At 43.6% G+C, this 24,605-nt stretch overlaps 1 long non-coding RNA gene across 1 annotated transcript; it reads left to right on the top strand.

The window, feature by feature from the left end:
- Positions 1–5,063: 5,063 nt before the first annotated feature.
- LOC140733449 (uncharacterized) lies at positions 5,064–22,976 on the top strand. The gene is made up of 3 exons (XR_012100291.1): positions 5,064–5,147; positions 15,488–15,554; positions 22,140–22,976. It is a non-coding gene; the product is annotated as an uncharacterized lncRNA (long non-coding RNA).
- Positions 22,977–24,605: the final 1,629 nt, after the last annotated feature.

Here is a 24,605-nt window from a genome sequence, read left to right as displayed (position 1 = left end):
TGCACAGGAATGAAATAAGCTGCAGAAAGTTGTGGACTCAGTCAGCTCCATCAAGGGCACTATTCTCTGTAGCATCCGGGACATCTTCAAGGACTGAAGCCTCAAAAAGGTGACGTCCATCAAAAAGAACTCCCTTCACCCAGGACTAGCCCTCTTCTCATTGCTACCATCAAGAAAGAGGTACAAGAGCTTGAAGGGACACACTCAACGATTCAGGAACAGATTTTCCCCCTCTGCCAGCAGTCTTTGCCAGTCTTTGTATGTAGTCTTTCATTGACTCTGTAGTCTTCCTTTGTTCTAATAGTTGGTCTCATCAACAATGACAATGAGGTGGTGTAAAGAGAGGAGGTAGAGTGGCTGGTAGAATGGTGTGAGCACAACACCCTCAGTCTCAACATGGACAAGACTAAAGAGATTATTTTGGACTTTAGGAAGGTGCATGTGGACTACTCCTCACTGAACACAAATGGCTGCTCTGTAAGAGAGAGTTAGGAGTGAGTGCACATAACAGTTGATCTCACCTGATCCCTCATCACCACCTCTTAGACAGGAAAGCACAGTACCGTCTCCACTTCCTGAGGAGGTTGAGGTGTGTGAAGCTTTCCTCCACGGTAACTAATTTTTACAGGAGCACCATTGAGAATGTCTTCATCAGCTGCATCACTCTCTGGTACGGGAATCATAAGTCCCAACAAAGGATTACAAGGACTGTTGAGGGGATTATCAGGGTCTCTTCCATCCATCAGAAATATTTATCATGAGTGCTGTGTGCGCAGAGCCCTTAGCATTGTCAATGATCCCTTCCACCTGCCCAACAATCTCGTTTGCGCCCTACTATCAAGCAGGCGATACCATAGCATTAGGACAAGGACTCTTCAATGGAAAACAGCTTTTTTCTCCGGGCTGTGTGACTACTGAACTCCCTGCTGCCACCCAGAACTCATCACGTTTACTGTTATAAGTTGTGTCGTAAATGCACCTTATTATTTGTTTGGGTATTTGTGGTAATATTACGTTATATGTTATGTGTGAGTTATGTTCTGTGTTGTGTACGTTGGTCCGGAGGAATATTACTTCTTTTGGCTGTACACATGTATATGGTTGAATGACGGTGAACTTGGTCTGGAACTGAAAATGAATTTCAAGGTAGTGTATATGTACTTTGACAATAAATTACTTTTAAACTTTGAACTTTTCCCATTGTCACTGCACATCAAGGCTGCAGTGTGCACCATGTACAAAGAGGAGTTACTCACTCAGGCAACTGTAACACCACGTTCCAAGCCCCTGGGGAAGGACAAGGGAAGCAGACATGTGCAAGGAAAGCACCTACATGCTCCTGTCAGATTGTGCAATAAGCGTACCTGGAAATGGTTTGCCTTTCCTTTGTATCATTATGTAGAAAGCTTGGAACTCTGTGGGAATGCCTCCTTTAGAATGACTGCAGTGGCTCAACAAACTGGCTTACTACCACCTTCTCTGGGTATCAGGTTCAGATTTGGAATCAGGCTGAAATTTATTTACATCATGTACATACAGTGAAATATGTCCTTCATGTTAAGAAGCAGCACAGTCTAAGGATGTGCTCGAGGAAGCCCACACGTGTCGCCATACATTCCGTACCAACCTAGCATGCACACAACACTCAGCAGAGCAACAACAGCACGAGCCCCATTCCTACCTCCCACCCATCCAGCTCACTTTCCCACAAAGATGTATAAACTATTGTGTGAATGCTGTTTATCTTTCTTCTTTGAAATTGATTCAACTTCAAATTAAAATATTATTGTTATAAAATTACTGTACAAATTGAGTCCAAGACAGCCTGTCTACCACCAAGTTACAGTGCACACACTGACTCCAGAATACAAATGATGTCTCTGTACAAAACCTGCTCTTGCTTGGCTAGTCATAGAGAGACCAGAAGCTTATGCGTTGGTCTTTCGATCCTGTAGTCATTAATCTTTCAGTCAGAATGGCATGGCCGGAGAACGTCACGCAGTGGATGCTTGCTGTGTGTTACAGTAGAACAGCTTTCGATCCTGTAGTCATTAATCTTTCAGTCAGAATGGCATGGCCGGAGAACGTCACGCAGTGGATGCTTGCTGTGTGTTACAGTAGAACAGCTTTCGATCCTGTAGTCATTAATCTTTCAGTCAGAATGGCATGGCCGGAGAACGTCACGCAGTGGATGCTTGCTGTGTGTTACAGTAGAACAGCTTTCGATCCTGTAGTCATTAATCTTTCAGTCAGAATGGCATGGCCGGAGAACGTCACGCAGTGGATGCTTGCTGTGTGTTACAGTAGAACAGCTTTCGATCCTGTAGTCATTAATCTTTCAGTCAGAATGGCATGGCCGGAGAACGTCACGCAGTGGATGCTTGCTGTGTGTTACAGTAGAACAGCTTTCGATCCTGTAGTCATTAATCTTTCAGTCAGAATGGCATGACCGGAGAACGTCACGCAGTGGATGCTTGCTGTGTGTTACAGTAGAACAGCTTTCGATCCTGTAGTCATTAATCTTTCAGTCAGAATGGCATGGCCGGAGAACGTCACGCAGTGGATGCTTGCTGTGTGTTACAGTAGAACAGCTTTCGATCCTGTAGTCATTAATCTTTCAGTCAGAATGGCATGACCGGAGAACGTCACGCAGTGGATGCTTGCTGTGTGTTACAGTAGAACAGCTTTCGATCCTGTAGTCATTAATCTTTCAGTCAGAATGGCATGGCCGGAGAACGTCACGCAGTGGATGCTTGCTGTGTGTTACAGTAGAACAGCTTTCGATCCTGTAGTCATTAATCTTTCAGTCAGAATGGCATGGCCGGAGAACGTCACGCAGTGGATGCTTGCTGTGTGTTACAGTAGAACAGCTTTCGATCCTGTAGTCATTAATCTTTCAGTCAGAATGGCATGGCCGGAGAACGTCACGCAGTGGATGCTTGCTGTGTGTTACAGTAGAACAGCTTTCGATCCTGTAGTCATTAATCTTTCAGTCAGAATGGCATGGCCGGAGAACGTCGCGCAGTGGATGCTTGCTGTGTGTTACAGTAGAACAGCTTTCGATCCTGTAGTCATTAATCTTTCAGTCAGAATGGCATGGCCGGAGAACGTCACGCAGTGGATGCTTGCTGTGTGTTACAGTAGAACAGCTTTCGATCCTGTAGTCATTAATCTTTCAGTCAGAATGGCATGGCCGGAGAACGTCACGCAGTGGATGCTTGCTGTGTGTTACAGTAGAACAGCTTTCGATCCTGTAGTCATTAATCTTTCAGTCAGAATGGCATGGCCGGAGAACGTCACGCAGTGGATGCTTGCTGTGTGTTACAGTAGAACAGCTTTCGATCCTGTAGTCATTAATCTTTCAGTCAGAATGGCATGGCCGGAGAACGTCGCGCAGTGGATGCTTGCTGTGTGTTACAGTAGAACAGCTTTCGATCCTGTAGTCATTAATCTTTCAGTCAGAATGGCATGGCCGGAGAACGTCACGCAGTGGATGCTTGCTGTGTGTTACAGTAGAACAGCTTTCGATCCTGTAGTCATTAATCTTTCAGTCAGAATGGCATGGCCGGAGAACGTCGCGCAGTGGATGCTTGCTGTGTGTTACAGTAGAACAGCTTTCGATCCTGTAGTCATTAATCTTTCAGTCAGAATGGCATGGCCGGAGAACGTCACGCAGTGGATGCTTGCTGTGTGTTACAGTAGAACAGCTTTCGATCCTGTAGTCATTAATCTTTCACTCAGGATGGCATGGCCGGAGAACGTCACGCAGTGGATGCTTGCTGTGTGTTACAGTAGAACAGCTTTCGATCCTGTAGTCATTAATCTTTCACTCAAAATGGCATGGCCGGAGAACGTCACGCAGTGGATGCTTGCTGTGTGTTACAGTAGAACAGCTTTCTCCAGCTAAAGCTGCAGACCCCCAGCCCCAGCCTCAATCTTCTTGTCTTGTAGAAACCTGGCATGAGCTGTCTCAGCATTTATAACTATACTGTTTTCGATATTTTAAGGTTCTGTTGTTTGTCAAGGTTCGAAGTGGGCAATTAGAGATGAATAATAAACACTGGTCTTGCCTGTGACACTCAGACCTTGATAATGAAATACTGCTGGAACTCTCAAAAGTGGCGCGGTAGCATAGCAGCTAACGTAAAGCTTTACAGCGCCTGCAAACACCAACCACGGATCAGTTCCCACTGCTGCTTGGAAGGGGTTTGTACATTTTTCCCATGACTGCATGGATTTCCTCCAGATGCTCCAGTTTCCTCCATGTTCCAAAAATGTACGGGTTAGGGTCAGTAAATTGTGGCCATGCTAAGCTGCCCCCAGTGCAAGCCTCACTGATCTGATTTGATGCAAATTCCATTGTATTTCTTTATTTTCCTGTAAATGCCTACAAGAAAATGAATCTCAAGGTAGTATATGGTGACATATACATAATTTGATAATAAATTTACTTTGACCTTGACTTTGAGATTTCATTGTATGTTTTGATGTTTCAATGTACATATGACAAATAAAACAAATCTTTATTTTACACAGTCATTAGACTTCTGTGAAGTAACCTATTCTGTTCTCAGATTTGTCTGAAACACTTTTCCTTTATCTACCATTTCTATATCTTATCTTCCACAGCTGATGCTCTCTTTATTGCCCTAGTGAGCTAGCTCACTGCTCCCACACCAGTCTCAGGTTGCGCAAATTTGTCAACGACCTACAAATCCAGCATGTGACTGATTAGCATTCACAGTTTTGTTAGTCAGCCTTCACTTCTGGCATGAAAAGTTTCAACATGTACTGTCCAATCCTGCATGTGAGGACACAGGCAGCTGCTAGCTGCTGGTAAAGCATTCCTGACTAACACAGAAAACCAAGAGACTATTTGAATTAGGGCTGTAATGGTTAATGAAATCACATTACTGTGCCAGATATCAGCATAGATTCCCACAGCTGTCTGTAAACAGTCTATATGTTCTCTTTGTATCCACATGGGTTTCCACCCACACCCCAAAGATATACAGATTAGGATTAGTGGGCATTGCTATGTTGACGCCAGATGCATTGCGACACTTGGAGGCAGCCCCAGCACCATCCTAAGAATGTGTTGGTTGTTGACACAAAATGACACATTTCTCTGGACATGCAACACAGAGGTAATCACTAAATTTACTCTTGTTTAAAACTTTAATAGAGCAGAGTGGCTTTGAAAGAACATTATAGTGGTTGATGGTCAATATTTACTGGCTTTGTGTTCATAATTACCTTCAAATTAATTAGAGCACTTTTAAAGTGTTACATTTATTTTTATTTCAGTCATGGTGTTCCCTTTCCCAATAGTTTTTTTTCTGTTGAGAATGAGGTTGAGAATTAGGTTTAACATCACTGATAAAGAAGTCGTGAAATTTGTAGTTTTGATATAGCAGTATAGTTAAGTACATAAAATATACTATAAATTACCATAAATATATATTAAAAATAAATAAGTGGTGCAGAAATAAAGCAAAAATACTGAGGTAGTGTTCATGGGTTTGCTGTCTATTTAGAGATCTGATGGCAGAGGGGAAGAAGCTGTTCCTGAATTTGTTGAATGTATGTGTTGCCTAGAGGTGTGAATTTCATACAGGGTAGAATTTCCCCAACTTCCTTAAAGAAGATGGAAAGGTTAACTTTATTTGTCACACACACATCGGAATATTGGAACATATAGTGAAATACCGGTTCAAATCAAATAAGCAAGGATTGTGCTGGTTCTCTGGCTCAGCTTTACCCACTTCCATTTCCATATCCCCTGCCTGACATATTCTCCTAGCTGGTCATCCTTAGGGGCTATCTCATGAGCATACTCATGAATGTTTCACATTTCTTCCAGGACTGTGGCCTTGACACTTCCAAATCTCCGTCCTCCTTTATTCCGATGAGTGTGCAGTCACTCAACGTTGGATTTTGGATGGAATCCTCATGTATTGTTAGTAGTTTCTGGGTCTCAATGTCAGTGGCTTCCAGTTCGTTCCTTGGCCAGCACACTATTGTGACTGGGTATTGGATGACTGGTAGGCTGAATGTGTTGGTGGCGTGTTCTTCCCATGCAGCTGTTTTTTTAGGACCTGTCTCACTCTTTGGAGGTACTTAAATGTTGCTGCCCTCCTTGTGTCCTCATTGTGGCTTCCATGTGCCTGTAGGATCCCCAGGTGTTTGTAGTTGTCATGTATATCTGGCGTGTGGCCTTCAGGTAACTTGACTCCTCAGTCTTCATAAGCTTCTGTCTTTTCACTAAAGAGTTAAATTAAATAAGAAGTGCAAAAAAAGTAGTGAGATAGTGCTCATGAATGCAATGTCCAGTCCATAGCTTGTGGAATCGGTTCAGGGTTGAAGTGAATGATGTTATCCATGTTGGTTCAGGAACCTGATGGCTGACGGATAGTAATTGCTCCTGAACCTGGTGGTGTGGGACCAAAGACTTCTTAGCCTTCTTCACGATGGCAACAGTGAGAAGAAAGATTGGTCTGGATGGTGGGGGTCCTTAATGATGGATGTGCTCATTGGTGAGGTGGGCTTTTCCTGTGATGGAGTGGGCTGTAAACATGACTTTCTGTAGCTTTTTCCATTATTGGGCCTTGGTGTTTCCGTTCCAGGCCACGCTGCAACCAGGCTGGATACATTGCCCTGGCAATCTAAAGAAGTTTTTGATGACATGCCAAATCTGTGCAAACTTCTAAGATAGTAGTAGAGCAGCCATTCCTTCTTTTTAATGGCACTTAAATGCTGGTCCTGGGACATATCATCTGAAATGATAACCCCGAGGAATTTAAGGTTTGTTGTTACTGAGCCAGCCAGATCAGCTAATTCCATCAGGCACTAACCTCTCCAGCAATGAAGACACCTTCAAAAGGCGGCATCTGTCATTAAGGACTCTCAGCATCCAGAACAGGCCCTCTTCACATTGCTTCCAATGAGGTACAGGAGCCTGAAGACCCATTCTCAATGTTTCAGGAACAGCTTCTTCCCCTCTGCCATCAGATTTCTGAATGAACAATGACTCATGAACACTACCTCACTGTTTTCTTCTTTGCTCATTTTTTTGCACTACTTATTTAATTTATTTTTATATATACCTAGGGTAACTTACAGTTTTTTTATTATTCTGTGTTGAAATTATTACTGCTGCAAAACAACAAATATCACAACATATGCCAGAGACATTAAACCTGATTCTAATTCTGATACTGAGGTGCCAGTCAGCTGAATCACATTGTCCTGAATCGCACTGAGCTTTTCGATAGTTGCTGGTATTGTACTCATCCAGTCTCAAAGAGAATATCTCAATATGCTTGTGATCTATAGTCATAGTTATTGTTATAGAACACTACAGCACAGAAACAAACTCTTCAATCTGGTCCATGCCAAGCTATTATTTTGCCTAGTCTCATCAACCCGCACCTGGACTATAGCTCTCCATACCCCTCTCAACTATGTGCTTATCCAAATTTCTCTTCAATTTTGAAACTGAACCCACATCCATCAGTTCCTCTGACAGCTCGTTCCTACTTACAACCCCCCAACTGAAAAAGTTTGCCTTTAAAATTTCACCTTTCGAAGTTCAAGGTAAATTTATTATCAAAGTGCATATATATCACCTTGAGGTTTATTTCCTTATAGACATTCACACTAGATACAAAGGAACATAATAGAATTAATGAAAAACTGCACCCAACAAAGGCGGACAAACAACCAATGTACAAAACACAACAAACTGAAAATACAAGAAAAGGAAATTACTAATAATAATATTATTAAATAAATAAGCAATAGATATTGAGTACATGCATGGTAGAGCCCTTAAGAGTGAGTCCTTAGATTGTGGAATTGGTTTAGCATTTCACATTTAACCCATAATCTCTGGTTCTAGTCTCACCCAACAGCAGTGGAAAAAGCCTGCTTGAATTTACCCTATCTATACACCATATAATTTTGTATACCTCCATCATTTTTATCCCTTTCAGTTGGTTAAAAGGCCTTGAAGAGTCAGTAACTAGCCTCTGATCTGCTTTTGCAGCCATTGTATTTATGTGGCTAATCCAGTTGAGCTTCTGTTCAATGGTGACCCACTCCTGAGTATATTGATCACCAGGGGCTCAGCAATGACAATGCCAATAGACAATAGACAATAGGTGCAGAAGTAGACCATTTGGCCCTTCAAACCTGCACCACCATTCTGAGATCATGGCTGATCATCTACTATCAATACCCGGTTCCTGCCTTGTCCCCATATCCCTTGATTCCCCTATCCATAAGATACCTATCTAGCTCCTTCTTGAAAGCATCCAGAGAATTGCCCTCCACTGCCTTTTGAGGCAGTGCATTCCAGACCCCCACAACTCTCTGGGAGAAGAAGTTTTTCCTTAACTCTGTCCTAAATGACCTACCCCTTATTCTCAAACCATGCCCTCTGGTACTGGACTCTCCCAGCATCTGGAACATATTTCCTGCCTCTATCTTGTCCAACCCCTTAATAATCTTATATGTTGCAATCAGATCCCCTCTCAATCTCCTTAATTCCAGCGTGTACAAGCCCAGTCTCTCTAACCTCTCTGCGTAAGACAGTCCGGACATCCCAGGAATTAACCTTGTGAATCTATGCTGCACTTCCTCTACAGCCAGGATGTCCTTCCTTAACCCTGGAGACCAAAACTGTACACAATACTCCAGGTGTGGTCTCACCAGGGCCCTATACAAATGTAAAAGGATTTCCTTGCTCTTGTACTCAATTCCCTTTGTAATAAAGGCCAACCTTCTATTAGCCTTCTTCACTGCCTGCTGCACTTGCTCATTCACCTTCAGTGACTGATGAACAAGGACTCCTAGATCTCTTTGTATTTCTCCCTTACCTAACTCTACACCGTTCAGATAATAATCTGCCTTCCTGTTCTTACTCCCAAAGTGGATAACCTCACACTTATTCACATTAAACATCATCTGCCAAGTATCTGCCCACTCACCCAGCCTATCCAAGTCACCCTGAATTCTCCTAACATCCTCATCACATGTCACACTGCCACCCAGCTTAGTATCATCAGCAAACTTGCTGAGGTTATTCTCAATGCCTTCATCTAAATCATTGATGTAAATCGTAAACAGCTGTGGTCCCAATACCAAGCCCTGTGGCACCCCACTAGTCACCACCTGCCATTCCGAGAAACACCCATTCATCGTTACCCTTTGCTTTCTATCTGCCAACCAGTTTTCTATCCATGTCAATATCTTCCCCCCAATGCCATGAGCTCTGATTTTACCCACCAATCTCCAATGTGGGACCTTATCAAATGCCTTCTGAAAATCGAGGTACACTACATCCACTGGATCGCCCCCGTCTAACTTCCTGGTTACATCCTCGAAAAATTCCAATAGATTAGTCAAGCATGATTGACTAAGGTTGCAGGTTGTCGCGGTGGCTTTCCTTGAAGGCTCAGAGTTAGTGTTTTAAGATCATACATAATCTCATGGATTATGAATGATCTGATTGGTATGGGTTCCAATGAGATTTGCTGATGAATAGGAGTGGTAGGATTACTCTGTGATCAGGTGTAGATATGATGATCCTAATGGTGGCAAAGTCTTAGTGTTTTGAAAGCAGGTTGGAAACGATGTTCCTTTGTCGTTTATACTCACTGAATTGACCTGCATTGGATCTTTAAATATAAAGAAAAGGCTATTGATGAAGCATTGAATTGGAACAGTTGTGAGTGTGAAGAGGATAATGGGGGGGGGGGGGGGGGAGGGGAGGGATGAAATCTAGAAGACCATACCTTTAATTTCTGATGAAGTGTCCTGATGCAGGATATTGGTCATACTGTCAACTGTTTGTTCTCCTCCATGGACGCTGCCTGAGCTGCTGAGCTCCTCCAGCATTCTGTGTATGTTGCTCTGGATGTCCAGCCTCTGCAGGATCTCTTGTGTTTATCTTATACTGATGCCAATGATGCATTAAAAGCATAGGTTTTACTGTTTCTATTCTTTTTTCAACACTTTCAGCAGCACTATTAAATGTGGCAGGAAGGAGCCAGCTCCCTCCCCGAGCTCGAGGGAAAGTTTCAATCTCCTGTGATTTGTACTTTGAAGATGATTAGTGAAGAAATGTCCCTTTGATGTAGAATAGCAAGGTTGTTGATTTAGTGAAGTTTGACACCTGTGGGCTGATATTGGATTGGAGATACTGCAACACTTTGAATTACTGAATGTACAATCTGTATCTGATGCTTGGATATTGGATTCATTCACCTTGTTGAAGACCAAGTTGCATCTTTACTAGTGCGTAGTTAATATAGCTACTCCCTGTGCTCTGCTCAGCTAGGTTACAGAAATTAATTCACAATTGTTCATTCACACGCCACTACCTAAAAATTTGAGGTACAGTATCAAATTCCTCTTCAATAAATATAAGAGTACTAGCACACAAAATACTGAAGGAATACAGCAAATCAAGCAGAATCTATGATCATGAAGGGTCTTGGCTTGAATCCTCAGCTGTTTATTTCCCTTCATAGATGCTGAGTTCTTCCAAAATTTTGCATGTACTGCTGAAGAGTTCCAACAATTGCAGAATCTCTTGTGTTTAAAATAAATGAGCCCAACCTTTCCATCTTGGTGTTTCTTGATGTCACTGATTCACGTTACAGAAAATGTTATGATGTGGACCATTGACTAGGAACCTGAGCACCCCGTAATAATTATACTGGGTAACTTAAAGTGGAGATTCTGGATTAAATAAATAAATAAATAAAATCAACTATAGCGTTCAGGGCTGAAGCAGAATAACACGGGATATGATCAGCAGATCAGGATGCATCAGTGAGAAAAGGAACTAAGCCAATGTGTGGGTTTCCTCGCATTTCACAAAGGCATACGTGTTAGTAGGTTAATTGTCACATGGGTGTAACTGGATTGGAAGGGCCTGTTACTGTGCTGTATGCCTAAAGGAGGGGCATGGTGGCTTAGTATAACGCTAGTGGCCTGGGTTCAATTCCCAGTACTGTCTGTAAGGAGTTTGTACGTTCTCCCCATGGCCATGTGTGTTTCCTCCAGGTGCTCTGGTTTCCTCCCACATTCCAAACGTGCACCATTAGTAAGCTAATTGGTCCCATGTATCTATTTGGGTGGTGCAGATAAAACCTACAGCACAATACAGGCCCTTTGGCCCACAATGCTGTGCCAAACATATCCTTACTTCAGAAATTATCCATAGCCCACTATTTTTCTAAGCTCCATGTACCTATCCAGGAGTCTCTTGAAAGACCCTATTGTATCTGCATCGATTGTATGAAATAGATGGAGTTGTTGATGCATCAGATATAGGTATTAAAAATAGAACATATACACTAAATATAAGCATGAGACTCTGTAGATGTTTGAAATTCAGAGCAACATACAGCAAAATGCAGGAGGAACTCTGCAGGACAGGTATCACTATAGAATGCAATAAAGAGTTGACATTTTGGGCTGAGATCCTTCATAAGGACCTGATCTCCAGCATTTTGTGTATGTTAATCGGATACACCTGTTACAGTTTACAATGAAGGTTCTTGCCTGAGGAGGGCAAGTTTCTTCATTTAGGGATTAATAAAGTATTCTCTCTTGTCGACTGTCAGACATGAATATATTTCCATACATTTGAGCAAACAGCCAGCTTCTGTATCTTTTAATGCTCTGGGCAGCCTCTCTCCGCCAGAGAGCTATTAATCTTTCATGAATCTCCATTAGAATTGACCTTCACATCCTTCAGAATGCTAAAATCTGCACCCAAGGTTATGGTGACAGCTGAGAAAATTATCACACCAATGAGTCTTTTAATGTAAACAAGAGATTTTGCAAATGTACATCAGGTTTGTTTAATCTGATTATTCCTCTTAAAAAATATTTTTTAATCCGTGCCTCCTTCACCAGATGTATCGTTGCCACGATTTGAATGTTTTGAAAGTGACACATCACCTTGGACTGTAGTCACAGATTTTTGGATGGAACCCACAACATTGCAGGCAATATATGGAAAGATGAGACGTGATACTCCCAATGGATGAAAGACAATCTCCTGTGATGGACGCTGTCACATCTGATGCATGAATGAGCAACCTTTGATAGCAGAAAGCCAAACTTTTGTCATTATGTTAAGAAGAAGGAGAAGTAAAATGAGTTTAACATTTGATGAAATTTGATGAAATTTTGTACATATCCCTTAGAATATAAAAATAGAAAGCAGGTAACAAAAAGTAATTACCAATGTGGCCTTTAATGTCACATTGAAACATACAGAGTTTGTGTCGCATCATATTAGAGAGGATTTTGCTAGGTAGTCTGCAAGGGTCATCTCATTCTGATACTAATGTTGCATTTCTACAACTCACTATCCCTAACCAGTACATCTCTAAACTGTGGGAGGAAACCAGAAGACTCAGAGGAAACTCACACGGTCATGGGGAGAATGTACAAACTCCTTACAGACAGCACGGGAATTGAACCCCTATCTTACAATCGGTACTGTAAAGCATTACACGAACTGCTAACCACAAAGTGTGGTTGTGCCTTATGCTCAGGGATTCAGACAAGCTATCTTATCATGTTCTGTATACCTTATGTACTATTGCTGACGCATTGCAAGCCTGAACTATTTTACAGTATGATTGTAGGAAGGATGTGTGTAAAGTTTAAGTGCTGCTTAGCAATAGACATTAAAATGTTCAAAGCAACACACAAAAACAAAATGCTGGAAGAACTCAACAGGTCAGGCATCATCTGTGGAAATAAACAGTCAATATTTCAGGCCGAGACACTTCTTCAGGATTGAAAAGGAAGAGATACCAGAATTAAAAGGTGGGGGGGGGGGGGGACGATAGCTCAAAGGTGAACAAGTCTGGGTGAGTGCATGCTGGAAGGGTTGAAGGGCAGCAGAAATCACAGAGGGGGTGCATTGAGAAAGGGTTTCCCTCACCTTCTATCTATTCTCCTTCCCCTCCCTCCACCGTTTTATTCTGGCATCTTCCCCCTTCCTTTTCAGTACTGAAGATGGATCTCAGACCAAAATGTCAACTGTTTTATTCATTTCGATAGATGCTGCCTGACCGGTTGAGTTCCTCCAGCATTTTGTGGGTGTTGCTTTGAATTTCCAGCAGTTGTAAAATCTCTTGTGCTAAAATGTTCAACATACTTGGAAATGAAAATAGAGCTTGGAAAAAAGGCTCATCAGTCCAATCTATGCTTCAAAAGTTCAAGTCAAACTCAAAGTTAATTTATTATCGAAGTACACATATGCTACCTTGGGTCTCATTTTCTTGCAGGCATTTCTGGGAAAATAAAGAAAAACAATATAATTTATGAAAAACTACATCTAAAAGACTGCAAACAACTAATAAGACAAATTGTGCAAATTAAAAAAAATTCTGAGAACGTTATTGTAGAGTCCTTGAAAGTGACTCCATGGGTTATGTAATCAGTTCATTGTTGAGGTGAGTGAAATGATTCATGCTGGTTCAGAAGCCTGATGGTTGGAGAGTAATAACTGGTCCTGAACCTGCTGGTGTGAGACCTCGGGCTCCTTTAACCTTGCTAACCTGACAGTCCTCCTACTTACTCTATCTCATCCTGCCAGTTATTAGACAAGGATGCTTGAAAGACAACTGTGAGCTGAAATTTGGAGCAAGGGCTGGAAAAAGTACCTAAAGAAATCACCTGCCTCAAAACATCCTGACGAGATGACCACATCCAGAGGGATCACCATATGTGGACAGAAACAAAGGATTATGACATTTAGAGCCCGAAATGTGCAGACTCTGATGGTGCAACCAGTAATCAGCCAGAGACAACAACTGCAGCCATTGAGGAAGAAATAAGGAATTACCAGATTAGCTGGAAGAACACTGGCGTGCTGGAAGAGCCAACATGAACAGCATCTCCACCATGATAAAGCAACACCGACTCTGATGGATAGGTCATGTCATCCGGACGACTGACTCTCTTCTCCCCAAACAGATCTTTTGCAAAGGAAACCCTCCAAAGTTAACATTAATGTCAGCCTGTAGAAATTCAACATTATATCTAAAAACTGGGAAGATAATGTATTCAACAGATATATCTGGAGGAATTGCACTACTAATAGATAGTAGTTCACATATTGTTCCTGCAAACATTTTGGATAAAAAGTTTGATGCAGAAGGTTCTAAGTGCCTTCGTTTAGGTTGGAATTGGAACCAGGTTTATCATCACTGGCATATGTTGTGAATTGTTGGTGTTTCATGGCAGCATTACAGTGCAAGACATAAAATAAAACAGTTACAATAGATAGATAGCATATGCAGGGTTCTCAGATTATTAACTGTAATGGTAACTGTTAACTGTATATATGTATAAAGTGGCTTTTCTGTAGCATTGTAATGAAATGGCTTCTTTGTAGGTAACTGATGTGGTAATGCTCTGTTTAGTTGAAATGTTTGGGTTATGATTATTGATAGCAGAGGAACTAACCATTGAAAGTGATGTTATTCTATCTGTATGTGTGAGAACCTGGAGTCAGTGTGCGGGTTTTTTCGAGAGGAGATCCGAAGAGAAAGGACGAGCTGGATGGTTGGTCCCAGGCAGCAGGTCGAGGAGGTCAGAGAAAATCGAATGGTGGACGGAAAGCTTTGATAATTGAGCTCCAACAGTTGCACATGAACTGATTGAACTGTGATCAGTTTTGGTGCCCTTTTATTTCTTTTTATATTGTATTGCTATTAATTACCTAGTTCTAGTAAGATATCTAAAGCGTAATCTGTAAAACGTATATTGTGTGCTGTCTGATACTGCATGTGCAAGTTTGTTCCAGTGTGTAATACACAACATCTACACAAACGGGAGACATGGTTTGGCGGGTGGATGGATTTTCCCCTAGACAAACAAGCCGATAGCCCTGGGTGTTATGTTTGTGGGGCGCTTGTCCTGGGATAGAATTCTCTGGATGCTGTGTGACCACTCTGCGTAAATAAAATACAGATGGGATGGTGGCTGCTGCTCTTTGGCGATGGTGTGCGGCTGTGAAGGTGGCAGAGAGCAATGTGTGCACGTTGAGGGGGATGGAGACTAGCGTACCGGATGGAGTGTTACTTCGAAGTTTGAGTGAGGTTAAAACTTTTGGCAAAGTGGAGATTGTATCGCGGAACTTTGGTTTTGAGGCAGGTACAGATATAGTGTTAGTGCAGATAAGTGAGGACATAACAGGGGTGGAGTTGCCAGAGGAGATTGGCGTCCCCCGGGGAGGCGGGGCCGTGGCGCCTGCAGAGTGTCGAGGGGAGGGGCCAAAGTTCAGCAAACAGAGTTGCCTGCAGAGGGGGGAGGAGATCTTAGGGAGCAGATTCTTTCGGTGCTGGAGGATGAAGGGAAATAGTGGTCAGATTTGGAAAAGTTGGTCAGTTCCTGTACCACAGTGAAAGGCGAAAGTTCTGAACTTACACTTCTGCACTTACCTCCTTAGCGAGAAGGACAGAGGGGCCCCGCCAGAAGATAAGAGTTTTCTTGGGGGATAACGCCCACTCCTGAAGGTAAGGAGGATTATGGGACATGGGTAGAGCAAACATCACAGTTGTTAAGTGAGTGGCAGTGCTCGGATGAGGAAAAGCAACAGAGATTGGTTGAGGATGCTGGGGTAGTGCGAGGCGTGAAGGTTAACCAGCCTTTGGCCACTCTGAAAGACTATATGGAGGCCTTGGAAAGTGCTTTTGGGTTGACTGGGAGCTCCTGGGAGCTCCTCGGGGAATTTCAAAACATGTATCAGGAGGAGGGTGAGAAGCTCTCTGCGTACCTTTTTTGGCTAGAGAGACAGCTTAATGGATTACGGCACCGGGGGGTCATTCGGGCTGAACAGGTGGATCAGGTAAGGATGAATCAGGTATTTCAGGGTGCCCAAGCCAAGGACAAGATTGTTTGGAGTCTCCGGCAGTCTTATAAAATGCGCCCTCCTCTGAAGTTCGTTCAACTGATCAGAGATGTGAGGGGGAATGAGTGCCCATTGAGGCCGCGGGAGGACTCTGTCAGTAGGGTGAGATCCTCAGTAGTAGCCCCTGGTGGGGACGGGACAGGAGCCGGCTCCACCCGGCAACTGATAAAGGAGGTGGTAGCTGAGCTGAGGACTGAGGGGTCGGTAGTGAGGGCTTTGCACCCCGCCCCACCAGAGGACGGACAGCGTAGGATGCTGCGAGTGGCGGGAGGTCTGCGAGAAGAGGGGCGGCTGGTGGTGTGTGCTATAACTGTGGGAAAGGGGCACTTCCGGAGAGACTGTGAGAGGCAGGGGGTGTGCATAACTTCAGGAGGGAGGACCACTTTCGGCGGGAATGTGAGCGGCCGGAAGCCTCTAGGAGGTCGAGCCCCTGGTATGCAAGAAGGGAGAGGTGTTGGGAAACTTAGAGGAGACCCAGTGAGGGAACGGCCTGGTGTCTCTAGGGGAACACGTTCCCAGCAATGTACCAAGGAACTCCCGAAATCAAAAGACTCAATTCCAGAAGGATTAGTGGGACCCCACTCTAACGTGTCGCTATGGATAGAGGGAATCTATGCTAAAGCCATACTCGACACTGGGTCGCAGGTCACGCTACTATACCGTTCAGTTTACAACCAGTACTTAAAGCATTTGCCATTGACCCCATTTTGTGTACTGAAGATTTGGGGCATCCGTATGACGGGTATTTGTCGGTGAAACTGGAGTTTGCGGTAGCCGATGTGGGAGTGTCCGAAGCTTTGAAGACATTAGTGCTGGTTTGTCTAGACCCGATTGAGACAGGGGGTTCTTCAATTCTGGTGGGGACCACCACACCACACCCCTGTGGTGCGGAGGCTCATGGGGGCCTGCCAGGAGAGGGCGCGTGAGAACCGTTTGGAGACCCGGGCTGTGCACCCAGAGTTTTGAGCTGTTTTTGAGGAAGTGCGGCGCCGCCATGGGCCGGATACTGAATTTAAACGAGGGACTGTGTGGTGCACCCAGTCAAAGCCTGTGATACTAAGGCCCGGGGAAGTAGTGAGAGTGATGGGAACCCCCAGATATCCCAGAATGCCTGATGGCGAGGCCCTTTTAGTGGAAGACCTCGAAGGGGAAACACGATTTCCAGCTGGGGTGTTGGTGAGGCCTGAAGTGCAGAGGCCCTCGGTGGTACAGGCGAGACGGACAGCCGTGAGTGTCAGGAACACTACGAAGAGATAAATTACCTTTAAGAGAGGGATGCTGCTGGCACATTTGTTCCTGGTGACGGTAATGTCTGGCGCCCCTGTGAGGCCACTGGGGGGAAGGATTGGAAAATAGAGGAAAGCTACCCGCTGAGGCCTTTAACTTTGGGGAGTCTCCTGTGCCGCCGGAGTGGAAACGCAGGCTGGTGGAGAAGATGTTGAAGCTGGAAGATGTTTTTTCTTTTGGGGAGTTTGATGAGGGTTGTTCCAAGAGCACTCGCCACACTATCCGGGTGAGTGAGGACACTCCATTCAGAGAGAGGTCGCGGCGACTGGCCCCTGCAGATTTGGAAGATGTGTGGCAGCACTTGTGCACGTTGAAGGAAACTGGAATCATCACTGAGTCCCGAAGCCCCTATGCGTCCCCAATAGTAGTGGCCCGGAAGAAGAACAGAAAGGTACTCATGTGTGGACTATATATCCCAGACCAGTATACAGTCCCAAGGGTTGAAGACGCATTGGCCTGTCTGAGTGGAGCGAAGTGGTTTAGTGTGCTGGACTTGAGGAGTGGATATTACTAGATCCCGATGAGTGAGGCCGACAAAGAGAAGACGGCATTTATATGCCCTCCAGGGTTTTTCCAGTTCGAAAGAATGCCCAAGGGCATATTGGGAGCCCCTGCCACCTTCCAGAGGATCATGGAGAAGACCGTGGGGGACATGAATTTGCTTGAAGTGTTGGTGTGTTTGGAGCCACCTTGGAAGAACACGAAGCGAGGCTACTGAATGTGTGAAGCCGACTGAAGGAGGAAGGGTTAAAACTCTCTCTGGACAAGTGCCAGATCTGCAAGACATCTGTTAGCTATGTTGGGCACATGATCTTGCTGGATAGACTAGCTATACCTGGCTAAGATAGAAGCGGTGACCACGTGGCCAAGGCCCTGGACTGTGAGCGCTCTGTGCTTGTTCTTGGGGTTCATTGGTTATTATCGGAGATTCATGAAGGGCTACGCCAAAGTGAGTCACCCCTTGAATCAGCTTCTGCGTTGTTACCCTCTCTTGGGGAAGAAAGGAAAAGGGGGACAGGAGGTTGGAGAATATCTCAACCCGTTGGAGCCCTTCGGACAGAGGTGGGATGCCAAATGTGAGGAGGCTTTTAAATCGCTGAAAGAGTGTTGACCCAGGCACCGGTGCTGGTTTTTGCAGACCCCCGATTACCCTATGTACTACACACCAACGCCAGCCGAGAGGGATTAGGGGCCGTCTTGTATCAAGATCTGGGCACTGGGTTGAGACCTGTTGCATTTGTCAGCCGGAGTTTGTCGCCCTCTGAGAGAAACTATCCCTCCCATAAGTTGGAGTTCCTGGCGTTGAAGTGGGCAGTGGTGGATAAGCTGATGACTATTTCTACAGAGCCAAGTTTGAGGTAAGGAAGGACCCACTTACTTATATCCTGACTTTGGCAAAACTGGATGCCACAAGTCATCGGTGGTTGGTGGCCTTGTTGGTTTATGATTTCAGCCTGAAGTACCGGCCGGGGAGCAGGAATGTCAATGCAGATGCTTTGTCTTGATGGGAACATGAGGAACAGGAGATGGACAAGGAGTAGGAAAGCGTTCCTCCCCTGGGGTGAAAGCCATGTGTCAGTTTGCTATCACTGTTAAGGCCAAGGAAAAGGGGAGGCCGGAGCGAGCAGTGGACCCATTCAGGGCTTCTGATGACGTCCTACCCCCAATTTACTGTGACCTGACTATTTTAACGCAAGGAGTGTTGTGAACAAAGCAGATGAGCGTAGAGTGTGGATCAGTACTTGGAGATATGATGTGGTGGCCATTACAGAGACTTGGATAGCTCAGGGACAGGATTGGTTACTTCAAGTGCTGGGTTTTAGATGTTTCAGAAAGGACAGAAAGGGAGGCAAAAGAGTTGGGGGTGTGGCACTGTTGATCGGAGATAGTGTCATGGCTGCAGAAAAGGTGGACGTCATGAAGGGATTGTCTGTGGAGTCTCTGTGGGTGGAGGTTAGGAACAGGAAGGGGTCAATAACTTTACTGGGTGTTTTTTATAGGCCACCCAATAGTAACAGGGATATCGAGGAACAGTAGGGAAACAGATCCTGGAAAGGTGTAATAATAACAGAATTGTCGTGATGGGAGATTTTAATTTCCCAGATATCAATTAGCATCTCCCTAGAGCAAGGGGTTTAGATGGGGTAGAGTTTGTTAGGTGTGTTCAGGAAGGTTTCTTGACACAGTATGTAGATAAGCCCACAAGAGGAGAGGCTGTACTTGATTTGGTATTGGGAAATGAACTATACTATAGCAACTTCCACCAATAAAGCCAAGAAATATCTCCAGGTAAATGCAGTGAGTGAAGGAGATTTACTTAAAAACTATGCAAATAAAACATATCTTGTTTGTTGGTGGTATTAGGCTTGGTAGACAAGGCAGTTACTCACTAAGTCTCATGGTCACAGGGACAAGTATTGTCACGGGATGTAAACGTCTTGTAAAGATTAGCATTATTTGTCACATGCATATCAAAACATACAGTGAAATGTATCAAATCAAATCAGCAAGGATTGTGCTGGGAGCAGCCACACTTCCAGCACCAACATAGAATGCTCACAGTCTCTAATCATAATCGTTCTCTGACGATCGTCACCTTGCTGTGGTGGAGAGCGTTGTGAGTTCATTAGATCTCGAGAGTGAGGCTGTTTGCAGTCTAGCTCCTGGTAGAGTCACCTATGGCAGTGAGGCCAAGGAGGAGGTTCCAGATGAGAAGTAATCCAACCAGGTCCTCAACGGTGGAGCTGGCAGCAGGTGATGACACATCACAACAACAGCAGTGAAGGCGGAGGAAGGCTACAGCAGGAAAGGGTCCCCCAGTCATCTTGCATTCCATGTCACTAGACCCATATCCCCATCTGTCAGGGACTTTTTAGTGGCTGCCTATGCATCTGCCTCCACAGTAGAAAGCAGTTTGTGGAATGAGGTACATAGTCTCTCTATTTAAAGTAATGCTTTGAAAGCAGTTCAGAGAAAGTTTACTGGGTGAATACTACAAATGGGTGAGATCTATACTCATTGACCACTTTACTGGGTGCTTCCTGTATGAAATAGAGTGGTTACTGAATGCATCTTTGTGGTCTTCTATTGCTGTAGTCCATCCACTTCAAGGTTTGGCATGTTGTGCATTCACAGATACTCTTATGCACACCTCTGTTATAATGTGGGGTTATTCAAGTTACTGTCACCCTCCTGTAAGTTTGAACCTGTCTGGCCATTCTTCTCTGACCTCTCTCATTAATCAAGTGTTTATGCCCACAGAACTTCACTGAATTTTTATTTTTTTGTTTTTTGCACCATTCTTTGTAAACTCTGTAAATCCCAAGAGATCAGCAGTTTCTGAAATACTCAAACCACCCCATCTGGCACCAACAGTTATTCCACATTCGAAGTCACTTAGATTACTTTTCTTCCCCATTCTGATGTTTGGTCAGAGGAACAACCGAACCTCTTGACCACGTCTGCATGCTTTTATGCATTGCATTTCTGTCACATGGTTGGCTGATTAGATGTTTGCATTATTGAGCAGGTGTACAGATTTAACTAATAAAGTGGTCACTGAGTGTACGAGGAGAGTTTGGACAGGGAAAGCATGTATTCACTGGAGTTAAGAGGAGTGAGCCAGAATTTGATTGAGATATGAAAGTTCCTCAGGCATTTTAACATAATGGATGTGGAGGAGCCATTCATAAAAAAATTAAGGGGATCCCCATTTCATACATATATATTGCAAATTTTTTTCTCTCTCTCTGGTTTGTGAGTCTTTGGAACTGTCATTTTGAAAGGACCGCAGAAGCAAAGATTATAAATATTTTCAAGGCAAAGGTAAATTATCAAGGGGAAAAAAGGTCACCTGGGTAGATCATGACCTTGTTAAATGTAGAAGTGGCGTGTGTGTGTGTGTGTGTGAGAGAGAGAGAGAGAGGCATACACTGTGCGCGCGTATGTGCATGCACACACACATACACACACTCTCCTTTCCAGTCCCTCAACACCCTTCTCACTCTTCCTCCCCTCTATTTCTCTTTCTCTCTCTGTCTGTCTGTCTCTCACACACAGACACCATCCTTCCCTCTCCCTCTCCACATCCCCTGCTCTCCACCCTCTCCCATTCACCCACTGTCTGCCTCTCTTTCTTTCTCTCTCCCTGTCTTTTTCTTCCTCTCTTTTCCTGTCTTCATAACTGCTTCTGATTCTCTGTTCGGATAGCTTACATAACTTGTTGATAGAGCTGGCAACAAGAGTAATTTCAAGCTTGCACAAGAAGAATGACATATCAAGAGATGGATTGAATAACTTGTTGGAGCATCTGAAGGATTCATTAAGTGGATGTGTAAGTTCAGCATTGCCACTGCTTTGGCTTATTTGGTGAGGAAGACTGTGGGTTAAAGGAACACAAATGAAATCCTGGAGATCCCTCTCCTTTCTCTCTTTTCCCATTCGCCATTCTGGTTCCCTCCTCACCTGCCCATCATCTCCCACTGGTGTCCATCCTCCTTCCCTTTCTCCTATGGTTTACGATCCTCTACTATCAGATTCCATCCTCTCCAGGCCTTTATCTCTTCCACCTATCACCTCACAGTTTCTCAGTTCATCCACACATCTCCCATCACCTCTTTCACCTATCACCAACCAGCTTGTACTCCTTCCCTTCACTCTACCTTCTTATTTTGGCTACTGCCCCCTTCTTTTCCAGTCCTGATAAAGGGTCTTGGCTCAAAGCATTGACAGTTTATAGCCATTCATAGACACTGCCTAACCTGCTGAGTTCCTTCAACATTTTGTGTGTGGGCTCCTGGAGATGTTGTAAATCTGAAATAAAACAGTAATTTTCTGTAAGTAGTCAGCAGAACAGGTAACATCTGTGAATAATGGACACATTTAACACTTCACTCTGTTCCAGAGTTGCACAGTGCAAAGCATCCTGTTTGCATCATGGCCAGGTATGGGAACTCCAGTGCAAGAGACGTCAGACAGTGTGGACTTCAGCAAATCCATCATTCTACGGTTCTCCTCACCACTGAGGACATAAGAGATGATGTCTCAGGAAGGCAACATTCATCATCAAAGACCCCCACCGTCCAGGCCATGCCCTCCTCCCATTGCTGCCATCAGGTGTAGAAGACACAGGAGCCTAAAGACCCATACCCCAAGGCTCAACAACAGCTCAACCATCAGGTTCTTGAGCTGACTTAATAAACCCTAACATTAACTTAGACCATATTTCTTCTTGTTTCCCTCTCAGCTTGCAGTAATATCATAATGTTTATTGTGTTTATTCATTGTGTAATTTATGTATAATTTATGTTAGCCTATTTTGTCATGTTTGTAAAGTACTATGGTGCTAATAATTTTCATAGCGTTTATTATATCCTGAGTAGGTATACCTTTGATAATATTTTGAATTTAACAGTAAAGTTTTGAATTTGAAATGACATCAACCTACAAATTTAATACTGTCTCTCTCCTCAGTTGCTACCCGACCCGATGTGTATGTATGCAAGCTTAAGGGAATATGGCTCCTGCAATGTGTGCTTGTACTAAAGAGTTGAGCAAGATTTCCACTGGCCTTATCCTTTCTGAATAAGTTCATGACCTTGCCTCCACCTAGACCTAACAACCTCCTCAGAGAATGAGTAAAATATATTGTAATCTAATGACAAACAAGAAAAAGTGTGCAGATGCTGGAAAACCAAACAACACACAAAATGCTGGAGCAACTCATAAAGCATGTTGTAAAGCATGATTTTAATTGTGTTCTTTAAAATAAAGGATTTTTCACTTACTTGTTAAAAACAAAAGATGCTTGAAGTTCTGAATATAGGCTCTGAGCCTGTACTCCATGGAATTCAGAAGGATTGGGGGGTGGGGGGAAGTTGCTTTGAAACGTACCAGAGACAAAAAGATCTGGAGAGTGAACATGGGGAAGATGCTTCAATTGGTAGGAGATTCTAAGATCCAAGGACACAGCCTCAGAACAATGGGACAAGAATAAGAATAAGCCTTATAATAAGTCTCTTGAGAAATGAGATGAAGGGGAATTTCTTCAGCCATAAGGTGGTGAATCTGTAGAATTAATTGCTACAGCAGGCTATGGATACCACGTTGTTAGGTACATTTAGTACAGAGATTGAGAGATTCTTAGTTGGTAAGTGGGTTACAGGAAGAAGGCCCGAATGGTATTGGAAAATAAATAGGTTATAAATGAATGGCAGATCAAACTTGATGGGCCAAGTGATGTAATTCTGCTTCTATATCTTATGATCTTATTAAAAGGGGACAGAGAAAACTGGAATAAAAATGTATGACCTTGTCTATCTTGGAGACAGCAGTGAGATGACTGGCATTGAAATGCAAGATCTGTTAATGGTAACCTTGGACTTTTAAGTCAATAATGAATTGCCTGGAGATGGAGCAAGATAAAAGAGATTACATAATCTGGTTCTCCAAGCACTTTAAAGCCTTGTAAATATTAAATGTTTTATCAATATTTATGTTCATATTTTGCATAGTCTAATAAATGATAACATGACACAGTTTTCCCCATAAGCTGGGACAATAGCTATTAAATTAACATTTACAAAGACACAGTATTAGGTTCCTGTAAGCCTATTTATTTTCTGGCATGGATCTGCTGTGTGGGAAACAGTTCCGATTATTCTGCTTCAGAAAAATAGAATCGGCCCCACTCCCTGGTGCCCTTCCGTGTCCCAGGAAGGCCTGTCATAAAGTCATAGAGCACTACAGAACAGAAGCAAGCCCTACGGCCTCTCTAGTCCATGCCAAACTATTAATCTGCCTAGTCTCATTGACCTGCTCCTGGATCATAGCCCTCATGTGATGTGGCTACTGTCATATCAAGCTAAAGAATGATCAGCCTCTTCTGCTGGTTGTCTCATACTGAAGCAAAACACCTTATCTATGTTAAAGCTCTGCCAAATAAGAAGGTCCTTTACGTTGATTCAGGGGAAGCTGCCTTCAAGGAAAGGCCAGTAAACCTTCAGCAAAATAAGTATTCTCATTGTTTGAACTTGCCTCGATAAAGTCTGGTTATCTCCAGTGGAAGGAATGCAATGTTAAGACCTGCTACCACTGAAATTTGAGGAGGTGAGTGCTGCATAATATCAAATACTTGAAGTTTTTGGTTATTCTCCAAAGCTTAGAATCAGAATCAGGTTTATTATCACTGACATGTATATAATTATACGTATACTCAGTGGCTTGGATACAACTCTACACCTATATAGTAATGCAAATATTTAATCAGCCATCCAGGTGGCAGCAACTCAACACTTAAAGGATGCAGACGTGTTCAAGAGTTTCAGTTGTTGTTGAGACCAAATATCAGAAAGGGTAAGAAATGTGATCT

The sequence above is a fragment of the Hemitrygon akajei genome, chromosome 1 (genome assembly GCF_048418815.1).
Source record: "Hemitrygon akajei chromosome 1, sHemAka1.3, whole genome shotgun sequence".
NCBI lineage: Eukaryota > Metazoa > Chordata > Chondrichthyes > Myliobatiformes > Dasyatidae > Hemitrygon > Hemitrygon akajei.
Note: the sequence above shows the minus strand (reverse complement) of the source record. Positions and strands in the feature narration are given on the sequence as shown.